The sequence below is a fragment of the Neopsephotus bourkii genome, unplaced genomic scaffold (genome assembly GCF_033783945.1).
Source record: "Neopsephotus bourkii isolate Nb327-2 ecotype Australia unplaced genomic scaffold, CSIRO-AGI_Nbou_v1 NB_593, whole genome shotgun sequence".
Classification (NCBI taxonomy): domain Eukaryota; kingdom Metazoa; phylum Chordata; class Aves; order Psittaciformes; family Psittacidae; genus Neopsephotus; species Neopsephotus bourkii.
Genome location: NW_026901094.1, coordinates 2363220 through 2386772, shown reverse-complemented (window position 1 = coordinate 2386772; position 23553 = coordinate 2363220). Strand labels below are relative to the sequence as shown.

Below are 23553 nucleotides of genomic sequence, written 5' to 3'. Positions count from 1 at the left end.
ACAAACATGAAAGAAAGAACCCCCATATCATTTACTTAAGTATTTCTTTGGTTTTTTACATGCTACTTTACACCCATGCCAAAGCATTCATTCCAACACAGAAAGCATTTTAAACCCAGGTTAAATAAAAAAACATTAGTGGGTAGGATAGAATTGCACTATGCCTATTTTTGAATCCTGCTGTCTCAGGCAAGTGTAATGAATCATTTGATGTCATCTCAATTACCATGTTGCTCTAATCAAGGGAATTGCTCTTCCCATCCACTCCTTGTATGGAACTCCCTAAATTAGATGGCAGAGTTTTTCCCATGGACAAACCCATCCTCTGGCAAACTACAAGGGTCAGGATTTAGCAAGATTAAGCTACAGAACAAGGCTGGGTGACTCTACACTTCAACTGATCATCAGATCATTTTAATGGTACAGAGGGGTATTTCACTGCAATTTATAGTGGTGGTTGAGTGTTTAATCAGGAAGAAGCATTTATGGGCAAAAGCTACACCAGAAATGGAAGGGAATCTTCAAAAATACAGCTCTGAATTAAGGGAGATTCCAGTTGCAAAACAAACTTCCAAAAGCTTTTCTTTTTTTTCATCTTGGCATGACTTGCCTTGCTGAAACACTGAGACATGGCCAATGAGGATTACTAGAATGCATTAAGAGAGGTTGCTGCGGTATAGGTATGCAAGGAAAAGTGAGCATAGAGTTAACTGTGGTTTGTATCCCCCTTTCTCAGTCAAGGAACCCTTCCATATGCTGTGTTCTATTTATTATTTCTGCATTGCATCAGGAGGGAAATATTCACACTGAGCCACAGGGATTAAAGACTGAAGCTCTAGAGCAGTCAGAACACATCCATCATATCCAGCTGCTTTCAATTCCAACACCTCACACCTGCTTTTATTTATTATTCCTGGGCTAGACAAGACCAGGCTCATTTTTCAGTCTTTAAAAGCTTTCTGAAGAAAGACAAATCAATCTATTCCCTTCCCTTTTGCCTCTGCAAGAGCCCACCAAGACAACATTAAAACCAACTGCTCACATGGTGAGTACCTTACCTAGTAGAAGCCACTTAAGCACTGGGGCTGGACAGCTCCCTCACCACTGCATGGGGACACCATGGCCAAATGGAACCACAGCAATCGGATGTTAGCAGACTCTCAACCCCATTTACTCCCACAGATTTTATTGCCTTGTTTGTAATTTACATTGGAAAATGACTCAAGAGGTTTGGGTGGCAGTGAATTAAACTAATTCATGTAGTACTTTATGCAGTAGGATCTCCACTTCTGCTCTCCTCCTGTCCTATAAATGAGGATACGACTTTGACCTACAGCCAATAAGTCATTTCAGATATTGCTGAGCTGACATGGATGATGATCACTCAACTCCTCTTACTAGTTTTAGGAAGTCATTTCATAGGTGTATATACCTAATTTTTGAACCTGCCAAGCAGGTAGAAAATCTTCCCATATCAAAGCCGTTAAGTTCATAAAACATTTGAAATTCCTGCATGAAACACAAAGTATTATTATTTGTAATAAAATATATTAGGAGATGCTGAATACACTTTCTTTAACAGGCAACTCTGCCCCACTACTCTTCAAAAAATAAAGGCTAGTCCATAACAGGAACAACCAAAGACTTCAGAACCAAATCAATTCATTAAAATTTGGCTAGCTTCTAATAAAACGTACCTATAGTTGCCATAATAGTGACATGTTGTAAATGCTATCCAGCTTTTGGAGGAGCAATGTACACTTCCTAGACAGACATCAAGGCAATTGCCCATGATACAATGTTAAAAAAATAGATTCTATGGTTTGCAGTAGCATCAAGTCTCTATTCAAGTGTAAAAAAATTAATTGACTCCATCTGTATTGGCCTAATGACTGATTAAATGACTAATCACGGAAGTCTTAATTAAAATCATTTTTCTGTACAGAAGAGGATGGAGGGAGGAAGGCAATCATTAATGTGTTATAATGTATGTCAGATTCCATTTGTGCCATTTACTAACAGCCGTCAAATGAGTAATTATGCACAAGGTCATTCTGTAAACTTTCTGCATCCATCAGGCTGATTGGATTAGGCTTGGTGCTTGGCTAGGTTCTGCCTGTGGCTGCTTTTTCCCAATCACAAACCAGGTAATTAATATTGCTCAGAATAAATAATAAAGGAAGCTGACATTTCCTCTTCCATCTTCACCCCAGCCAACCCAGTCAAAGACTGATACACAGCATTCCTACGTTGCTGGGTAAAGTCCCACCTCCCCTCTGTTAAACCAAGCTCATGGCTAGTATTCTCCATGGATTGACAGGATCTCACAGTGCGATTCTGTGACACGCAAGGAATCAAGTCAAGGGGCAATTAAAAGAATCCTTTCCAAGTCAAGCAAGATGTCAGTATAAAATGTATTTTAAGTTTTATCTGCCACCTGACGCATAGTGACCTCTGCTATGGAAAAACAACAAGCTGCCTCTACCTAACAGCTGAGACTATTTAAAACAATGTATTCCAATGAGTAACGGAATGAAAAAGAACTTCTTGAGATTACACAAACCATGTTTCCACTTGCATGTAACTCATATGGAGCACCTACACTTTTGATGAAATGTTGTACCTAAAATGTTCAAGTCCAAAGTATAAATTGTAACACAGAAAATACTGTTTGATCACGGCTGTCCTGAAATTTCCAGGAAATCTTTTCTGCAGCTACAGTCACCTGTGCAGCCACATCATGAGCTGCAACAACTCCACATGATGACAATCATCTCTAAACTGATGTTTTTATACAACTAGAATTGAGTATGCCTTAAAAGAGAACAAAAGAAGTTGATGTAGCCCTGTCACTATTATCAGCTTCTGTTCAACTCCATAAACGTTCAAAATCTTGAATTGAGTTGTGCAGTACTGATGAGAGTTAGTTACAGAATTAGGTGCCAAGGAAGTTCCAGCTCTTCTGAAATAACTATATTTTTTCAGTTACCTTCGCCTTTTTCCTACACAGAAGTATTCTGACCAGCAATCCTGATTAAAGAGATCTCTGCAGTGGCACTGAAAATGGACATTCTCCTGTGAAGTTGCTTTAAAGCATATCCAACTAATTAAAAACAGTGCTCAAAATATGGATGGAGAAACTAAAGGGACACAAAAAGATTAAGAGAATCTTAAGTCATGACTATGTAACATCCAGTTACACTTTTGGCATGATTAAGTACTCTCCTGTCTAAACCATTTAAAGTCAAGCAAGTCACAGAAAAATATACGTAAACCTTCATCAGGCAGCTTCATCCAGATTTCAAGTAAATTCCAATTTCCATTAGTTTGAGTTAATTATAACACAAACGTGACCCTCCCTACCACATAACTGAAGAAAACAGAAATATGTGACAACAAATCTCTGCTTGCAGTAACTGTTAGTGTCACATATGCAAGAACCTCATTTTACTAATAAAGGAAATGGGATTGACTGATGGATTTAAAATTAAATTCAGCTGTTCTATAAATGTAACTGAGTTTTAAGGTGGCTCTCAGCATTGAGACTCAAACGTGCCACTCTCTGGGCTTCTAGAGAATCAGTGAATCTCAGTTTCACCTTCGCTTGAAGACACACACACTTAACCACAAAATCCATCACCACCAAACCAGCACACTTAAAAACAAACAACATACACATGGCACAGTAAATTTTTCAAAACCTAAGGATATTTTTATGGAATAATTCAACGACCCACACTTTTCTGCTAATGCAAATGAAAACTTGCACAAGTACCTAAATTACAGGGTGGTGTGCCACTCTTCATCTGTACAGAAATGTAGGAGTTCCTGTTTCAATCATTCCTATTGTTTGAAATACTCCAGATGATAATAGAGTGGCTGCCACTGTAGGCAGCGACTGACTTCTAGGTGCAGGTAATTAATGACTCTGTGTGTGACTTACTGTAGGTTTGAAGGAATTACTAGACTGAGGTGAAGATCAATGCGTTAGTCAGCTTCAAATACAAGAAGTGACCCATCTGAAACCTCAGCACTTTTTTCTATATACATTGATAATACAGGCTATTCCTGCTCTTTGATTGTATAAATTACTGAAGACAAAGTCAAGCATTTCAAGTGCCTCTCAACTACCCGAAAAGGTTAGACCCCCTTCTCAGCAAACAAGTACATACCCTTCACATCATAAGACAGAAGTCCAGCTGAGTTTGGCTGAAGACAAGGCTTCACCCTTTCTTATTTCTTCATTTAATAAAATGTATGAAGATATGTTATGGCCAAAGACAGACCACAGAAGAGAGATGGCATCCCATGTGAAGGCAGCTCCAGCTATTCTAGCACCAGAAATCTGGGAATCTGCTACTATCTGGGCCACTAAATAGGATGAAGCAAGACAGATTAAGCCTAAGGGGCTGGAATGCAGCCAAGTGAAGCCATTTAAAGAAAAATAAAACAAAAATCGCTTCAGTCTACACTAAATTCCCTGGTCACACTGCAAAAATGAGGGAGAGAGTTAGTGCATGTAGTAAATGAAGTATTTTTGAAAGTGCTTTAAGTAGCTGGGTACCTCTGATTACTACTGTTAGTGAACACTGTCCAGTCTATTTTAACATAAACATGACTTCTCAACTGGTTAAAGATGAAAAAACACCTTGTTTCAGAGAAGCTACTGCAAATCAGTGGGACCAACGTGACTAGATATTGGAATTGCTGTGCCAGCTCATGTCAGCAAGTTCCATTATAATTATTTTATGCTTTGCTGTTAGCTGAACTAGTGAAAAAGGTTGAGAATTAGTCATCATGGCAGATTTGCTCAAGTCTGTATTTTAAATAGCTTGTAACCTACTGTACAGTAAATAAAGCAAACACTGGAGAAGTCACCAATATAATCAGGTATAGGGAAAGCCATTTTCATCACAAGCCAAATAACAGGAAAGTCAAACTATATCTTCACTGCCGAAACTGCCATCCGTCTGAGAAGATCTCTCCATACTCATTTTGTCAGTTAAGAAATGCAGATTACATATCCCCTATTCTTCTGTTTGTTTTATACAGTGAGTGCAGTTTCTGCATGAACGTCCAACTGTATTTCCATCCTCTTTGTGTCACAGAAACCTCATTTACCAGTCATTCTTCCCCATATGAAAAGATCTATAATGAGGAGTCTTTCTGTCATTGCCCTGCTCCTCTGAGTCAGGAATTTTCATTTCCCCCAATACTTGCTGCTGTAGCTGCAGTTTCATTTACTATCAACTCATACCACAGCCTTAATGCAAGCACATCTGTGGCTGGATCATGGAAAGATTCAGTATTGCTTTCAGAGCTGCATATCGATTACATGGTTACAAGAAACAAGTTTTTATTTATTTACTATGTTCTCATATGGTACTTCTAAAAAGGAAGGTTTTTCACTATACTTGAAATGACAGTTAATTCTTCCAGTTCCTCACCTAGCATGAGAATACAGAATCATAGAAAGAGGGATAGGAGGTCTACTTGCACATACACTCAGAAAAGCCTAAAGTTATCCAAAAGCTAAAAATGCTGCTTAGATGTGAATTAAAAATACATATTGAAACCAACTACATTGTTTTGAGGAAATAAAGCTGCCCAAAAAAAACCCTTCTGCTATTCTTGTTAACACTTGAAGCCATTTACACACACTCAGCCAAGTTTAGCTTTGGTATGACTCCGGGAATCAGCTGTGTCAGGAGAGATCACCTCAGTCTAAGGAAGCAGTAGTTGTCATATTCTCTTTGTTGAAAGCCAGAGTTTCTCTTTACATACTGTCCTGATTAAAGCCCCTGCTATAGTCAGTGTGCAAAGTCAGTACTAATGGGGGCTGAAATAAGAAGATACCTGAAAGATGCCACAAAGGTTTTTATGAAGCAAATCAAACTTTTCACTGGCCAGTAAGCAGAGGAGTTTTTCTTCTGGATGTAATTTGGTCTCCCCCAGATAGTATGCAATTATGGAGGTTCATTTAAACACACCAGTTTAAAACTAACAAGGTGAGATGTAATTACCCAGTGTAATCACAGCAGATTGCAAAACCTGGCTAAAAAAAAAAAAAAAAAAGGCAGTAGATCTGATGACAATTTTAGGTGCAGTGAAACCGCCCCGATCTCCTGCACTTGAAACAGGGTGGAAAAGCTCTAATAAAAGAAGAAAAACCCTTTAAAAACCTCCAAACACCCTCAAAACCCAGCATCAAACAGAAGGACTCAGAAACATTGCTCTTGGAAGCACAAGTCCAGGTTACAAGGAAGGAAAAGATGTACTGGCATAAAATGTGAAAGGCAGTATTTATGTTAAAGTGGCCAGCTAAGGAAGAGACAGGGCCATTTGTCCAAGAGCGTAACACCAATTAGAAGTGGTGCATTGCAAAGAGATCAGAACTGCTTTCGGCAGACAGCATTCTCCCGCTGAGCAGCAGGAATACTGATTCACACATACCTGCTGTCTTCCATTTTCTCCTGTGAGACTGTCATCTTCTCAGCTTTCTCAGCAGATATTCTGCCACTTGGCTTTTTGCCTCCTTTCCACAGGGAAAAAAAAAATAAAAATGAAGTATTTCTGCAGTGCTTAAGTGCCAAACCTGGTGTAATTTATGATGTGCTCATGTTTTCCTTTGCATTGTAAGTTAAGAACAAATGCAAAAATCATCAGCACTTGAACTTAGATTTTGATTTACATATATTAAGGTATTCGCACAATTTCCCATTATTTACTTCAGTGACCAGGATCCAGTTTTGGTCACACAACTATTCATTTCCTTACAGAGCCAAAAAATAAAACAGAGAAAAGCCAGAATGTATAACTCCACAGTCAAAAGAATTTGAAACCAGAAGTTGTATCAGATTCTCTTACCTGCTCTTTCTTTGTTGAACTAAAATCTTACTGAAGTGAAGTAAATAGTTATCTAGTTTTGTCACAATCAGCATAGTGAACAATTAGCAATACTGCAATTCCTCATGATAAATTTATGCCAAGGAACTCACATTTCACTATTAAGTAACGTCTTTTCCCTGCAAAACCTGCAAGGAGGCTGTTTTGGTCATGTTCTTGGCGAGAGGAAACTTGAAGAAGCATTTCATAATACAAACCAGAAGATGGGAGAATTCTTTGTTAGGGAATTCGCATCCTGGTTGGAATACTTTGTGTTGGAAAGCTGTTGTTGAATAATTCAGGACAAAACCTAAAAATAGTAGTATTTTTCTCAAATTCTGTGGGGTGATGTGTGAAAGAAAGATAATAATCCGTTACACTTTATACTACCTACAATACCTTCAAGAAGAAACTTCAAGTTGTGAATGCTGCAGTTACCTCCACAGTGCTGTAACTTTATCATTACACGGTAAGATAAAAAGCTAAGTCTTTGCCTCTGCAAGGACATTAAATAACATCTTTCTCTCCGTTAACTTTTGCTGTAGTAGCAGTATTTATTCTCTGGGCAATGAGTGCTTACACACTGCTTACAGAACGGCTCCAGGTTCTTAAGGCACTAAGTGTTTCAGGAAGGTTCCTCTGTCACTAAACCTAACCCTTTTTTATTAACTGATAGTTCTTGTTCCACACAGCTTTGACACTGTTTAACACCAAGAAGATATTTTAGCAGTGACTACAGTCAAAGGCTCATTTAACTGTCATCAGGGGCTGGAAATCAAGTTCAAAGAAATAAAGGATCCCGTTCAGCCTTTCTTCTTTAACAGAATAGCAAAGGAACATCAGTGACCCTTTAGGGAAGAAAGGAGATGAACATTTCTAGTGCAAACATTTTCTGTTTGACACAAGCCTTCATGAGGCTTACCCATAATGTATTTGCAGAGTGATTGTCAAGATATGGTAACAAGACTACAGTTGCTACTTGTGTGATCTGAGGAAGCACCAGAAACAAAAAAAAAAAATCAGTGTTAATTTTAATTACAACCATTATGACTATCAGCAAGACAGAACTCACGTGCCACCTTCAAGGGCTAAGTGCCAGCAGGATGACTACTTTCATACATTCAAGATAGGGCAGCTTGACCTCTCTGGGAGTGAAATATCAATTAATTATCTTTTTACAGCCAATTCAATTAGAGCACTCTAATCACTTGGGTAGGACATCAAGCCAGAAGTTAGGGGCAGGGGACGCCTGGGGAAGGGAAGGAAAAAACACCGGCAGTGAAGCACCTTCAGCAAGGATGACAAGGCAGTAACCCCATGTTTGTTAACACGCAAGTAGTTATTAGCTGGCTGTAGCAGAACAAATGCTGTAATATCATCCTCATTCAACTGAACTGTTTTAAAGCTACATGGTTATTGGTCCTAGGGGTACCAGCCATTTCATTCAAAGGTGACCAGACACAGTGCATTAGTCTTTAGTGCTGGAATCCATTCACCCAAGAGCTTTGTTCATTAAGGGAGGGAAAAAAAAAAAAAAAAAAGGAAAAGAAAGAAAGATAATTTGCTCAACAGAAAGCAAAATATATTTAACTTCTGGTAAGTAAACTGGTGTTAAGCTACTGAAGACGACTTCGCTACTACATGGATCCCAAAGAAACTTATCAAGTATGGGTAGTAGCTGTTCAGCCTGGAGAAGAGAAGGCACCAAGGAGACCTTAGAGCTGGTCCAGTGCCTAAAGGGGCTACAAGAAACCTGGAGAGGGGCTTTGGACAAAGGGGAATGGCTTTAACCTGCCAGAGGGGAGGCTGAGATCTTAGAAAGAAGTTCTTTGCTGTGAGGACAGTGAGATCCTGCCACAGGTTGCCCAATGGACAGAACTGAAAGTATAAAAAATATCTGGATCATACAGTTGCAGAAGTGAAGCACTTCCCAGTGACTGTGATGCTAAAACACTTACAATGTGGCCATAGCATAACTGACAATCTCTTTGTAGCAAACCACTTTAATCTCCCTTGCCAGTATGGTAGCAACAGCAGTGAAAGGCTTGTGCATTAGATGAATTACATATGACATAAATATAACCTGATATACATATTTTATATAGACATTCCTTCTAACAAATGTTAAACAATTTCTGTGGTACACCTGGCTGCTAATACACGAGAGGCTGTTGTCGTTTGGGTTACAGCTTTGTTCTGAAGAACACTGCATTTTATATCAACCTAATATGATGCCACCAGAATAAAATATCATGGCTAAGTTGTCTACTTCTGTCACTTGAAAGGGCTTTATCAGGTGCAAATTGTGCAGGTTGCATTATAATACAGTGTAGTAGGTGGGAATCTGTGCCTTGCCTTGTGATTCTGCTTAGTTTTGTTCTTTTCCATCATAAATCCTCTCTGGGAAAGTACTAACATTCCAAAATAGGTATTCTATCAACTCCCCTTTTCTAGACATACACACTGTAAAACAATTACTAGGTGAATTTATTTCTCAGTGCTGCTTTAAAAATACAGCCTATGTTAGAAAATGGTGTTCAAATTACCTGTAATAAAAACCAACCACACACAGCTAGACCGCCAGCTTCCATAAGGAAAACACATTGTGTTTCCAACAGCAAACCCCAAACTTCCCTGATGTAAAACACAGATGACACAGTTAACAAATAGTTTGCTTTTACTGCTGAGTGAAAAACATGAAACCACAAAAGCACCAAGACTGAAATCAACTGTTAACTGAGAAAATCCTGTTCCATGAGTACCTTGCAGAGCTAACTTCAATTACCAAAAACCTGCTAGTATGTCAGAGCAAGTTTTTCCAGTTAATTTGACAAAACCCAATGCATTTCATAGCTAAGGATTCTGTTATCCTTAGTTCATGCTGCTGAGCCTGAGTTCTCTTGCCACAAACCTTTCTAGAATACAACACTTCAAGTAAGAAAAAACTGCCACTAGCACTTGTGTAACTGTAGTATGAGCAAACAGAACCCCCAAAATCCTGAACCGCTAAGGCTGAGTGAAGAAGAATTCCAAGTTTACAGTTCTAGTCAGGGTTCACTACTCAGAATTAACCTAAGAGACGTGAAATACTACACTCAAGGTAATGGAACCTCCACAGAATTTTTCTTGCATTTGCAAAATTAATTCATTTTGCTTCAAAATGAGCCAAATCAGCCATTTCAGGGTGAAGCTAAAAGTGTCCAGATCCCTAGAACTTCAGTAACTAGGGCCCACACAAACAGCTATAAAGGGGCATAAAGAAAAGGCAGTGAATCTTGCACTCCAACTGCAAACTCACTGGAGTAAATCACTCTTACTACAGCAGTTACGTAGCTACATCTCCACAGCAAAGCTTCTACAGCAAGCACAAAGCCAAACCAGCCAGCCCATCCCAAATCCTGAATCCTGCCCTGCTGCAAGAGCCACGCTCCCAGGCAGGAACCTGGAACTCCAATTTCCAGCAATGGCTTTTCACCACCACTGGTAACCACCTTTAAACTGTTAGAACACCTTTTTAATTCAGTCTTTGGAAATTAATATTGAATTAAAATGATTTTAATTAGAAAATAAACACACACACACACACCTTACAGGAAGACTACAAAAAGCTCCTATTTTTGACCCTAGATTTACCTTCTTTCTGTGTATAGTAACTTTAGTTAAGCAAAGATTTTTCTCATGAGAATGACTCTCATCCATATTAAAGCACTCCGTGGAAACAAAAGACTTCACTCAGAGGGAGGGTTCATCAAACCCACTAAAATTATAATCATTTAATAAAAGTAATGACTACTCTGTATTTAAAATATTTTCCCAGGCAGCCCTTTAGCATATTGTGTATTCCAAACAAAGTACTATTGCATAATCATTAACTCTGCACTATGTAGACCTTGTGAAGAATGGAATGAAGATTCTAGTGAAATAAAGAACATTAAGTTTTCCTTAAGGGTAGAAACCACACACACAGATGCACACTAAGATTGTAGGACAGATTTTTGTTGGCTATAACACAGGTTCAAATTAGACACATTGTTCTGAGATCTTTAAAGGAAAAGCATCATTATTTCATACTGAGAAAAGCAAGGCTAGAAGAAAGTAATCTGATATCACTCAAATGATCACAAACCCTCTTTTCCCCTCCCTCTCCCATGTCATACTCACTGGATTATGGTGTTACAGCAACCAACCATACTTTCAGAAACTACCAAAGATTCCTATAAATATCCAAACCCAAAGGCACTAACAGACATTTTAAACACTCCACAATAGCTGTTGAACCTTATAATCTGCCACAGTGAAGGCTGCTTTAAAAGTGTAAGTATGTAAAACTCTTACAAATGAGAGGAAAAATTCTTCCTAAATTTTTCTTTATTGTAGCTCTGATATGAGATTATCTTCAAATATGGGATTATTTTTTTTAAGTGTTCTCAAACCCAATTTGAAAGGAATTGTTTGAGACATACATGCTGGAGCCAGACCAGAACAGTTGTGCAATTACCGGCACCTGCATTACAACTCAATGGGTTTCAATTGCCAAGGGGCCATGGCAGATACCCTCCTGACAACAATTAGCATCAAAATGTTCTGCAGTTCAAAGCTTCGGGTAGGAATTACAAAAGGTTAACAGGCTAAATATAAAAATCTTTTTGAATATAAAATCAATGCACTTTGTTATCAAAATCTGGGCACTGTAATTTAACCAAAATAGGGATTAGAGGATCTGGCAATCTTCCACATGTGTGAGCTTGGCTTTTCTTTGAAAGAAAACGTCAAGCAGCCAATCAAAAGTTTAAAACAAAACAGACCCAAGACCCAAAGAAAGGAAAGCTTTTCACTTTTTTTTTTATTATTGTTTTCTTAAGCTTTGCACCAAAATGGGCACTCCTCTGATGAGGGCTCAGAACGATCCTGTGCTAGGGTCACATTCAAAATTTAGGGAAATATTTAGAGTGGTCAAAATCCAGTGTGCTGGAAGCTTCTGAACTCAACTGAACTCCACCAGCAAACACTTTTCTCAAAAGGTCATCACTACATCACCACCCATATAATTTCAGAAGCAGCTTCTACTTCTGTGCAACTACCAGGGGAAGTTCAAAACTAACAGTAAAATAATCTGGTCTTCATACTGCTTCAGAGCAGAGCTTGGTGTGGTTTGGGCTGAAGTTACAAGCAGAACAGGTGAAAACAAAGAGAGTTTGCTCATTAAAAGTACTAAATCATGGCACTGAGTTTGATAAGACCAGCAAGAAGCATCTTCAGTAAAAATACAAGTCTGATAAGTCTGAAGTTTTATCTAGTTGTCCTGTGTGTCTTTTGTTGACAAGATAAACAGTCACACAGGAACTTCGGATGTAGATAAATTCAAAGAACTTCTGCATGAAAGCTGAATTCCTATCCTACCAGATAATTTATTTAAAAAAAAATAGAATTAACAAGTCTCAGAATAAAGTAATTACCTGGGAAAGATATCATAGACTATAGACCATAGTAAAGCAGACTTGTACTGTGAGATTCTAACTCTAAATTGATGCCTCATTAAACTGAGTTACTGTGGATGTGCTTGACACATGCTGGGACCCCTTTTATCACAATTAGTGAGCCATCTCCAGCACTCCTCACAAGTCTAATGGAATCAGCGTGTTTAGGACTAGCCCAAGGCTTCTAATTGCAGAATCAGCAAACATGCTAATCATCAGCTTGTTCCCCCATTGTTGTGAAATGAGATTACAGAGAGGAATGGAACAAATGTAGCTATTTCAACACAGTACTGGAAGATGCTTTTCATAACTACTTTTTAGATGTATTTCTGTAAGTCTGTGTACAAAAGTGTCTAAAAGGTGAGCCAGGTTGCCAAGTTTTACACACATTCTAGAACAAACAGGACTTATACACCCTACCAAAGATTTCCTATTATTGCATACTTTAGTGAATCTTAATAGTAAGATTACAAAATTATAGTAACTACTCTGCAAATACAGCAAGTACTGAAAATGAACAGTTATTTCTGTAGGTACCCATAACAGTGCTTCAGATGACAATTTTTGTTAGATGTTCACTTAAAACCGCTTCAGATGACAATTTTTGTTAGATGTTCACTTAAAACCATGGCAATACAACAAAGATCTGGGATGAGCATTACTAATATTTTATTCCAGATGCTACAGAGGCAGCTGAAGAACCATTCAACCTCTTTCTTTCAGGTCTATTAAAGTAATCATTTCAGTAGTAATTTAAAATCATGCAGATATTTAGAAATCATGTTTAGACTTGATCGTGCAAAGACAGATGTCAGATGTAAAACTCCTACTGACTTCAAATATGAGCAGAATCAGGTCCTCAACACAGAATCAAAATAAAATTGTCATTGAGTCTTCAAGTTTAAAAAAAACAAACCAAAAGAGTAAATCTCAAAAAAAGGAAGGCACCTGAGAGTGGTGGTGTTCCACTGCTTAACACACATTCTGTGTGGTCAGCTCTTCAGAGGATTCCCTAATATGATTACAAGTCAAGTATTCAGGGTTTGGGTTTGATTTTAAACATACTTGCTACTGCTTCCAGTAATGGAGATGATCATCTGAGAGTGTAACCTTATTTCTGATATCAAACCCTTCCCTGAATAAGGAAAAAAAATGCAAACATTCTTGCATCCAGGAAAAATCATTTCATGCTCTACCACTGAAAACACTACTAACTTGCAAGTGACTGACCTGTTCCATTTTCCTTTAAGGTATTCTCTCTCTTGAAAATACAAGTGGTGAGTCAGTTGTTATGGTAACTGTTTTGGGGTTTTTTTCCCTTTTTTAACTAACATATGACAGCCTGTGTGTTATCCGATTCTGTTCCTGCATTAAGTTACACATTCATTTTTGTTAAACAGCCTAAAAAGGGCTTTTTGGATAAGAAATAGTGGGGAGAAAACAGAGCATTTTTCCCAGGCACCCTGCTTTGGGAATTATAAAGCCACTCCAAATCTTTACACTGTAACATGTCCAAGCACATATGAAAAGATGCACATTTGGTTTAGCCCTCCTGCATGCTCCTGAGATAAATCATCCTATTTGCTCTCCCCTTTGGAAAGTTTCAACGTACAAATTCTTGCAAGAGATAAATCTCTCTCATTGCAAACTTTCTTTCTATTGATGAATCCAAAACTCCAACGAATCGAGTGCTGCCAATAAAAGGACAATCCCAAAGCATTTATGTTCAAATTATTTCTGTTACAGGTTAATATGTATTCTCCTGAACTATCAAGGCCATAATGAAAACTTTAGCACTATTACAAACCAAGCATTTTAAACATGCAGTGGCACAAAATAATTCCCCCCCCCCCTATGATCTTTCTGCTTAAACGACCAACTAAAATTATCAGTTACTCCTTCACCTGACTGTGTTTTGCTCCTCATTCAAATCAGTGTTATCAACTGAATAGTCACAACGCTAAATAGAAAGATGGGAATCCATTCAGCCATAATGAACCTCCAAAAAAGTATCTTAATTAAATACACTTTTAATGGAAGTCAGTGGAACTAGTGGGTGAAGGAGGAAAAAGTATGTAATAGTGATTAGGTTGAATTAGATGACAAAACACTTAAGGCTAAGCACTTATAAAAACAGTAAGAGCCAAAACCTGAACTTTCTACACTTCCAATCTTCTGAACAATGAAGCAGCCATATGTTTGAGTTAGCTTCATGCAAACGCTCTGTACATTCCTAGCCCTGGTTTCAATTGAAAGCTTGTTACTCAGCCTTGTAAATCCACCTAAATTTAAGACACGTAGCACAATAACCTTCTTCAATGACAATTATGAAAAATATTTTAGCTGATGCAGCAGAAAAGTGATGATATGAAACAAATGTAAAACAGCAGAATTACAACAAGCTGGACATTGAGCAGCGTTAAGTCACTGATATCAGTGCCCAGAAATTTCTATCTTTATTACACTGCGATATCTTGTAATAACAAGAATACAGTGAACATCCTTCAATATGCATGCATTGCTTCCATTAGTGTAACAAACAACCAAGGTAACATTGCTACTCTAAGTCCATTGAATAAGGTTTCTAAGCCTACTTTTAAGCAGTCATTATAATATTTTCTAAAAAGTGTCTTGGAAAATGATACCGAAACAAAAAACGTTGTAAAGACATCAATAGCACTAAGAAAAAAAAACAAACCCAAAGAGCTGCATTGATATCAAGCTTACTTACTTGCCCAGCATCATGAAGCTACTAGAAATTCATTTGTAAGCCTAAGACAGATATTAGTAACTACTGACTAAAGTGGCTTTCCAGTCAAGTGACATCTAATGTATCTTTCCTGGGTGTGAATCCCATTATCTATTCGAAATATGGAAAAAATACATATTTAAACAATAGCTACATATATGTTATTACTAAACAACAAAACCTCTTGGAACTCTTTCACTGACAGTTCATCAATATGGATAAAAAGATGATTCTCCATCATTGCATGATTATATCCATACTACAGGCAGTGATGCATGAAAGCTTCAAGGATCTCATCATTTACTTATCAGCAGAAGTTATTCCCAAGGTATTTTGAGAGCCAGCCAATGTTTCTCTCCAAAAGAAGAAATGGGAAGAATCAGAAGAGAAATCAGTAAGACAACAGCCTGAGAAAAGAATCTTTCAATAGCTCTTCAAGCGTTCCCCTTTCTAGTTTGTTTTTTTTTTTCCCTTTTCTTTTTTCCCTCCTTCCTTCCTCTAGTGTCTTTGGCATCTCTCCCCACTCTTTCCACCCCATCTGCCTCACTTCATCTAACTCGCCCTCCAGTACCAATTATTGCAGTGTCCCAGATAATTCGTTCACTGAAATCAGGGACAATTAGGTAACACTGAAAAGTCACTTGTCTGCCACAAACATTCAGAAACACACACTGTGTGAAGAAATCACTCTGGGCACGACCTCAATGGAACACTTCAAAATTCAATTTAAGAATTCCTTTCTGTGGAAGGAGGATGCCTGGAAATACTGTGCCAGAAGTCTGATCACTCTGTTTTATTGTCCCACGAAAGGAAGAACACTACTGTTGTGTGTGACCCTGAGATCTGGTGAGGAAATGCCCTTGCAATAAGCCAACCAAAAGGAGGTTGTACTTATTTAATGCTGGTAATTTGGGGATATCTTTAATGCTTCAGGTGTCAAGTGAAACACACTTACTGAGTTAAAAACAACTGAAAAAGGACAGGAAAAAAAGGACAGAAACTGAACTAGTAATTTTTTGCAAATTATGCATGCCAGCGTGAACCAAAACTATCAAGGTGGGACAGCAGGAGCCAAGGGATGCTGAGGGTGAACATGTGCAAGGCTCTTCAAGTTATTTTGTTGTTCCATCTTTTTACAGGACAGAAAAACATTGCAAAATTATGAAAATATAGCAGTCATTTGTACATCCGTTATTCCATCCTCCTGAAAGGCACAGCGAAATGGATCAGCAGGACAAGCACATGCACACCAACAGCATAGCCAAGTGGTGACACTGTAGTGAACAATGGCTGGCTGCCTGTAAAAACAGGATGCCTTGAATCCCCCAAACTATCAGCTCAGCAATCTATGTGGAAGAATTAGTGGGGTTTGTTTCTAAGTCCTAATATTTAAAGCAAAACACATCTTCAACGTTTTCCCTGCAATGCCATCTTTCCCAAAACACTTAAATGCCTACTCTAAAAGTGCTCATCTTTCTATTGCAACATATGGTACCCCATCCAGGGAGTCACAAGATATTTTGTTTCTAATTGATTAAACTGCATGAGTCACAGACAGGATTTGCACACGGATTGCAAAAGCAACTGCTTGCTTTTCCCAAATTTCACAATGTAACACATAGCTGGGACAGTTACCTTTAGAGCCCCAGCTACCAAGTGGCCAGCAAAAAGCCTCCTCAGAAGCAACAAATCTGAAGTTTAAAAATCAGTCAGCTACTCTTCTGATTTTATGACATGGCCAGAAGTATTTTGTGGGGTTTCTTTTCGTCCTTACACCTTTTTGTTGCAATTAGGAGCATAACAGAAAGTGTTGTGTCTTTTAAGGTTATAGATACAGAGTAAGACTTTGTCAATTCTGATGTTTCAATACTGATGTTTCACATGCCAGTCAAAGTTGCCACTAGAAGCACCTCAAGTACTGGCAGTATTTCTTAAGGTGAGTGAATCTGGACTCCAGGTTCAAATTTCAGGCCTTGTTTCATTCTCGGTAAATGAATTAAGACTGTAGAAACTTACTTGAACGCTTTTGATCTTGCTGCACACCAGTACATTTCACCTGATTAAAATAACTGAAAAGAAACCCTAGGAGGGACAGATTTTGCCTGCCAAGTGGAATCAGTGTCATTTTTTTGTTTCTATTTATTATGAGACATTCAGCACTCTGTGCTGAAAAAAAAAAAAATCATTTAAGAACTGCCTGTTTGTATTATCAAGGCAGTTTTTTGTACTCTGGAGTTATTTTACTACTCTGCAAAGATACTTCTTCATTTTTCAGTTAACAAAGAAGCTGAGCAGTCAATTCATTATCTTTACTTACCATGCTGACTGCTTGAAGCATCTTCATCTCCCTACTGGTGTCAGTTCCAGGTTTTGGCCCTATGTCCCTTAGGGATTGGTGAATCAGCCAGTGAAATCCAGAATTGCTAGTGAAAGAAACAGTGGATTTCAGTTCCCAGTTTCCAGATGCACATATGTCAAGACACCTTATACACTCAGATCCAATGAAAGAAAATAGTTTTGACATTTTTGTTTATGTATGCTGCTAGGTTTTTAAATCTTAAGTGCAAATACAAGAATAAATTCACCATGACAACCACCAGGTACTCGGTATATAAATTTAAAGTTGGGTATGCAGCAGAAGACATACATTAAGAACTATCTCTCCAACAACTTCATTAGATTTTGTCAAACTGGAGATACAGCTGACAAGTGAGGCTATATAATTCATTTAGGTTACCCCTTCTGTTTTCCAAGTTCTGCTGAAATGCTGCACAAACTGAAAGCAGTGACTTCCCTAATAAACAGAGAATCAAGTTTCACAGCTTCAAAGAAAAATTTCACAGTAGATTCAATTTCATCTGGTACTGTACTTCAAATAACTACTGTGGAGTATTTACAGTTCTGACATCAGCTATTATCCTTGACAGGAAAAAAAAAAAAGAAAATTGTTGCTATAAAAATATGCAGAGAAACAAATTGCTGGGTGAGATTTTGTTAACAAATTTCAATGAGATTTAAAGGGGTTCTTGGCCTTTTAGAAGTACTGACACATTCAGAAGTTTCCAGAGACTTGAGTGGATTTACCCATACTTCAGAGATCAATTATTAAAGGATCACAAATCCGTATTTAGAAGGATGATTTTAATGTTCCCAGATTGAAGACAGAGCATGGTGTATTATTTGCTCAATTAAAGGATCTTTCTTTGAATAGTCAGAAGCCACCAGTTAGAGGCAGGGGAGGGCAGCAAACAACCTGCACTCTTCAAAGGCTAAATATTACACTATAAAAGTGTACGTGACAACCATAAAAACACCTGAGCATCTAGAAAAAGGTATCTGCTACTATGTTTAGGTTATAACACTTGCACCTTTGCTGTAATTTATGATGTTGGCAAACCAACTACCTGGTTTTAGATTACTGAATACATATATTAATCAAGGGAAATACACAATGAAATTGACTCTTCCCCAGACTACGCACACAGAACTGTTTTCCTCTCAGTTTCTTCAATCAACTCAAATAAGTTGGTAGCAGAACTTGATGGGGCTTCGTGGTTTCCAGTGCGAGCCCAGATCTCCAAATGACAACTGCTCACAGCTGATCATTAAAAGAACAAGAAGTAAGAAGTTAGTATATCACAATCATGTATTAACTATCTCTTACTGTTACTGTGTCACAACATTACAAGTCCTGGTAAAGATTAAGAGTATAAACCTCTCTGTACTTCTTAAAAAGGCATCAGAACCTCTACTTTGCCCAGCAGCATCAAATAAAGTAAATGGCTGATGACTACAACACAGGGTATGAGGAATGGGGAAGTTGTGGCGAGTCCATAACAGCCCCTCTCTCCTGCTTCTTCCTCCTCACATTTTAACCATGCTCCAGCATCAGTCCTCCATAAGCCACAGCTCCTGTCAGTAGAACCTGTCCCATGGGCTACAGTTCCTTTAGGAAATATTCACCTGCTCTGGCATGGGGTCCTTCTTCATGGGCTGCAGTGTCAGTATCTGTTCCACTGTGGTCCTCTGCACAGAAACATCTGCTCCACCATAGCTTCCTCCAGAACTTCCATAGGCTGCAAGAGAAATATCTACTTTGAGACTGGGTGAACCTGCACCCCTCTCCTCCTTCTCACACCTCAGTCTCCATAGGAAGAGTAAAACTTTGCTTATAATTTTATCTTTATGTTGCTTATTAAAGAATGGACTCAGGACAGCAGGTTCTGGGGTTAAGTACCTGTAAAATTCTCTCACTTTGATTTCAGGGAACAGGAGAAGAAGGTTAGTAGATAAATTTGATGCAAAGTTCCAACAGAAAGCTAGCAAAAACTGTGCAGCTGAAATGCTGCCCAAGACATCCAGGGTCAACAGTCCTTGCGGAGGTGAATGCCTCACAAAGAGCAAACAGTATCATCCGTACTTGGCTTGGACGATCACGATGTTAAAGTGAACCTGTCTGCTAGAAGGAAGTGGATCACTTCTTTTAAGGAAAGCTGTTTTGTCACAGAAGCCAAGCTATCACTCTGCCTGAAATACTTCTCTGGGCATTTACTTTAAACTGAAATCCTGAGAATAACCTTGACTTCCACAAAAATGCATTTTAAAGAGACTGAAAAAACAATTAAGGTTTGGTGATAAGCAGGAATACCACTCTTCCTTAGTACAGAATGTAAATGATTGCACTGCTGAGAAAAGGGAAAATTAAGTCTTCTAAGTACCCAGTGAACAGGAGTGGAACAAATTTTCCCTCTTCAAATATATCCTGATAGTAATCTGAAGAGAATACTTCCATGATTGTGTAGTGATTTCTTTAAGACCTATTCAATTCCTTATTGTTCAGCTTACAGTGCCAGAAAAAAAGAACTGTTAAAGTTAACATCTGCTAACTAATCACAAAACAGACCATCACAACATTTTACAGGGTTTGAACACAGCTATGAATTTTGATTACTATCAACTTTGACTGGATTAAAGCAGCTTTTTACTGTGGGATTTACGAAACCTACAACTTATTCCTTTAGAGGAAATGCTTCTAAAAATGAACATTTTCATTCTGGGTTCAGAAAAGATGATCTAGCATTACAAGTATGCCAAATATTAGAGATGGAAATCAATCAGGTGAATTATAGTCTTCTGGGTTTTTTTATTAAATATTTCATTTTTAGAGTCTTATTAACATCTTACAGGAGAGGTTATGACATGCATATATACTTAGGATGGGCTGCTGCACAGATCTTAATTCCATTCCATGTGTTTTGCTGCTTGACACCAAGAGTACATGCATATGTACTGCATCTCAAGTTTTTTGGATCACTTTTGTGGCAATACATTCATATCTGATTGAGGCAATACTAAAATCTACTTATGAGCACCTCTTGATGAGCTACACTCCAGTTGGTACTACAATACCCTGTGTAAACATTTCTCTCATGCAGAAGTCAACTGGGTTAGAAAAGCTTTCTATTAAGCTATTGAGTCCAAATGTTTGCATTATGACAGGATTCATTTTTTGCTCTGTGCTTAAGAAATTAGAACCTGCTGAGCAATTCTTTACAATTTCCAATGACATAAATTAAACTATCTGGGCTTAGTGTCTTATGCATCCCAACATGCAGTTTGTTTCTTTTGCTACCCTTCCAATTTACTAATTCCAAAATACTTTTACTTTAAAATTAAAAACCCACATTATTAAACCCCAAAACCTCTCCCTTATGCAAGAATAAAAATCCATTACAGGAATATTTGATACCTCACTGCAGCTTTGTGTTTAATTTGAGAGAACAGCTCCCTCCCTGTAGGAAAGGTCTCAGTCAAATAGTCATCCCCCTTGTCCAGAAAACTATGCATTCTAGGAGAAATGAGTACTCAGAGGATGCGAAACACTATAGTCAGATCATATTAATCGAAAGAGGGGCAACCAAAGCATTATGCCAAAGACTTGTTAATAACTGGAGAGCATAATGAATGTACGTACCAGCAGGGGAGCCATTGATCCACAGTCCATCACAGATGTCACCAGAACAATTAACTATAGCTCTCCACTCATTGAATACGTCATTTCTCCACTGCCCCTTTAAACAGGAATACACACGGATTTTAAATTTCGACAACACCACAGCTAAATTGTAAAGAAGGGATTATTTCAGCCAATTTTCAATAGCAGAGTGGGTGGTCCTCAGGACTTCTTATAAATACCCTTCCAACAGTTGTGTGAAATGTTGAATAGGAGACCACACAACCGTCAAGGATTATGTACTCCTCTAAAGGGGAAAGGGGGGAGAATCAAACATTTCTTGCCCAAGGTTTGTTACTGTGGGATACTATTATGTGAGGTCCTTCAGTTCATATATTGCATCGCATTAAATTACATGGCAAGAATGAATAACTGCTTTGTCACATACAGAATCACACATTACTTTGCTTTTTAAAGATGGTGAAAAGTGAAATAGTGTACCAAACTCCATTCCAAAAAGCTTCAGTTATTTAAATCTGGACTGCATTTCACCCAAGCCATACCCTTCACACAAAAGTTTAAAAATTCCTGAGGCTGCAAAGCCAAATACCACAGAAGCTTAGGTATGAGCCAATTAAAAGTTTCTAGCAAAGTTAAACTTGCACATGTAAGCGTGCAATGGAGTGTTACGTCATGGTGAACAGGCAGTTTTTCTAGTGTACCCTTTCAACACAGTATAATCTTGAGATGATTAGTTCACAGCCACGATTACACTAACATAAACCGACAGCACAGTAAACATTCCTTCGTGTGGTCCTATACTAGGGAAGGACAGGAAAATTTGTCAAACATTTCACAGGTATTTGCTGACAGGACAGGGAAGGAGACAATCAGGAATACCGGGTTCAGTTTCAGATGTGAAAAGCACATATAGTATTGTATACTGTAGTATGCATTTTGAAGCACAGAACTGGCACTGAAAATTAGTCTGAGTTGTTCCCATATCTTGGGAGGAGTTTGGAGTTGAAACTGATAAGGAAATAATCAGACAATGATCAAAGTCCAGCCTAAAGTCCATGCACAGGAAGTAAAACAACTCCGTAACAAATGTCACTTGTTTCACATGGTACTAAATCCTGTTTAGCTATCAGACAACATTCTTTCAATGTTAAGGGTACATAAGGAACTGGAGATTCAAAGTCTAAAGTGATCATTCTTCTGTTAAGTTGGATATCTAGCTTTTCATGTGATAACAGCAGAGGGGCCAAATAAAGCACTACTGCAACTCTAAACTGTGTGGACCCAGTTAAACTCCAGATGGGTTTGGCAGCATTTTGTTTACACCTTCAGCAATCACAGATGTAAGCTAGAAGATAAAAGCAAAGACAAAGCAGTTCTTTGGGAATATGCTTCTGATCCTACTTGCTTTGGCCTATTCCTTCCATCACTTCAAAGCACACAACACTATCTGAGCAGTCATCTGACAGCAGCACTGTTAGTAATTAATGTACTCAAGATCGAAGCTCCACCAGTATTTTCACAATCTTCCCTGCCCAGTGGAAGGGGTAGTCAGTAGGTGTCCTCCTGAATGTATGTAACAACCAGGTCTAAAAAAAACTCACTGTGACTGGAATTGTATCCAAATTTTGTACTGAAGTCACAGGGGCCTTCATCCTGCACCACTGCATTTAAATATGCAATAGGATTCGGCTGGGTACGGCTTCCTCTAGGGAAGGAAGAAGGCCAGGGAGTATAAAATATGCAACCTATCTCACTGGTTCCTTATCACTACCTGTAAAGGCATTGTACTTGCCTTCAATCAATTCTGATGATTGCCTACTATTAATGTCACTCATTCTCTTCAGTAATTAAGCCACCTCTTTCTTAGATGTGCCTTTGTCTTTCTCTGGCACATTTCCTTGTCTTATTCTCTTTTCCAGATGGCATAAGGATGAGAGATAAGTGTTGCTAAAAGTTGCTTAGCAATGCAACACATGCAAGGTTTGGAAATGCTGACGTCCACATAAACACTATCCATACATCACACATTTATGCAAAGAAACAAAGGCGTGAAGAACCAGAGTGACATAGGGGCCTCCAGAAAAAGAGCTACCAGTTAGTACACGAACAAAGGGGAGCAGGAAACAGAAGAAAAAGCTACAAGCTTCCAGTGATGGACTGTATAGTGCTGTGGGGGTTCTCTTGTTTGTGTTTGGTTTTGGCTTTAAACTAGAACACAAAATTCTGCTTTAAACAAAACTAAATCCTTGAATTTTAGTAAGGCCCTGTGTTTTCTGTAATTCAGAGACCTACAACACATGACACTGCAACCTACTCATAGGTTGCAAAAAACAGAAATAAAAACCAAAACAGAAATAAAGTTCATGAAGAACAGTAACCAGTGAAGACAAAGATGTTTATCACCAACTAGGTGTCAACACAGATATCCTCCTATCCCAGTAATCAGTAATAAGGAATTTATTCCAGTA

At 38.3% G+C, this 23553-nt stretch overlaps 1 long non-coding RNA gene across 1 annotated transcript in view; it reads right to left on the bottom strand.

Moving 5' to 3' along the window:
* The window catches only part of LOC133211372 (uncharacterized), a 52972-nt gene that overhangs the window by 25365 nt on the left and 4054 nt on the right, over positions 1-23553 (bottom strand). The window contains exons 3-7 of the long non-coding RNA XR_009725187.1: positions 21086-21182; positions 20861-20993; positions 18980-19187; positions 17429-18709; positions 6454-6535 (exon numbers count right to left, since the gene is read on the bottom strand). This is a non-coding gene — a long non-coding RNA (uncharacterized LOC133211372). The remainder of the gene's footprint in view (positions 1-6453; positions 6536-17428; positions 18710-18979; positions 19188-20860; positions 20994-21085; positions 21183-23553) is intronic.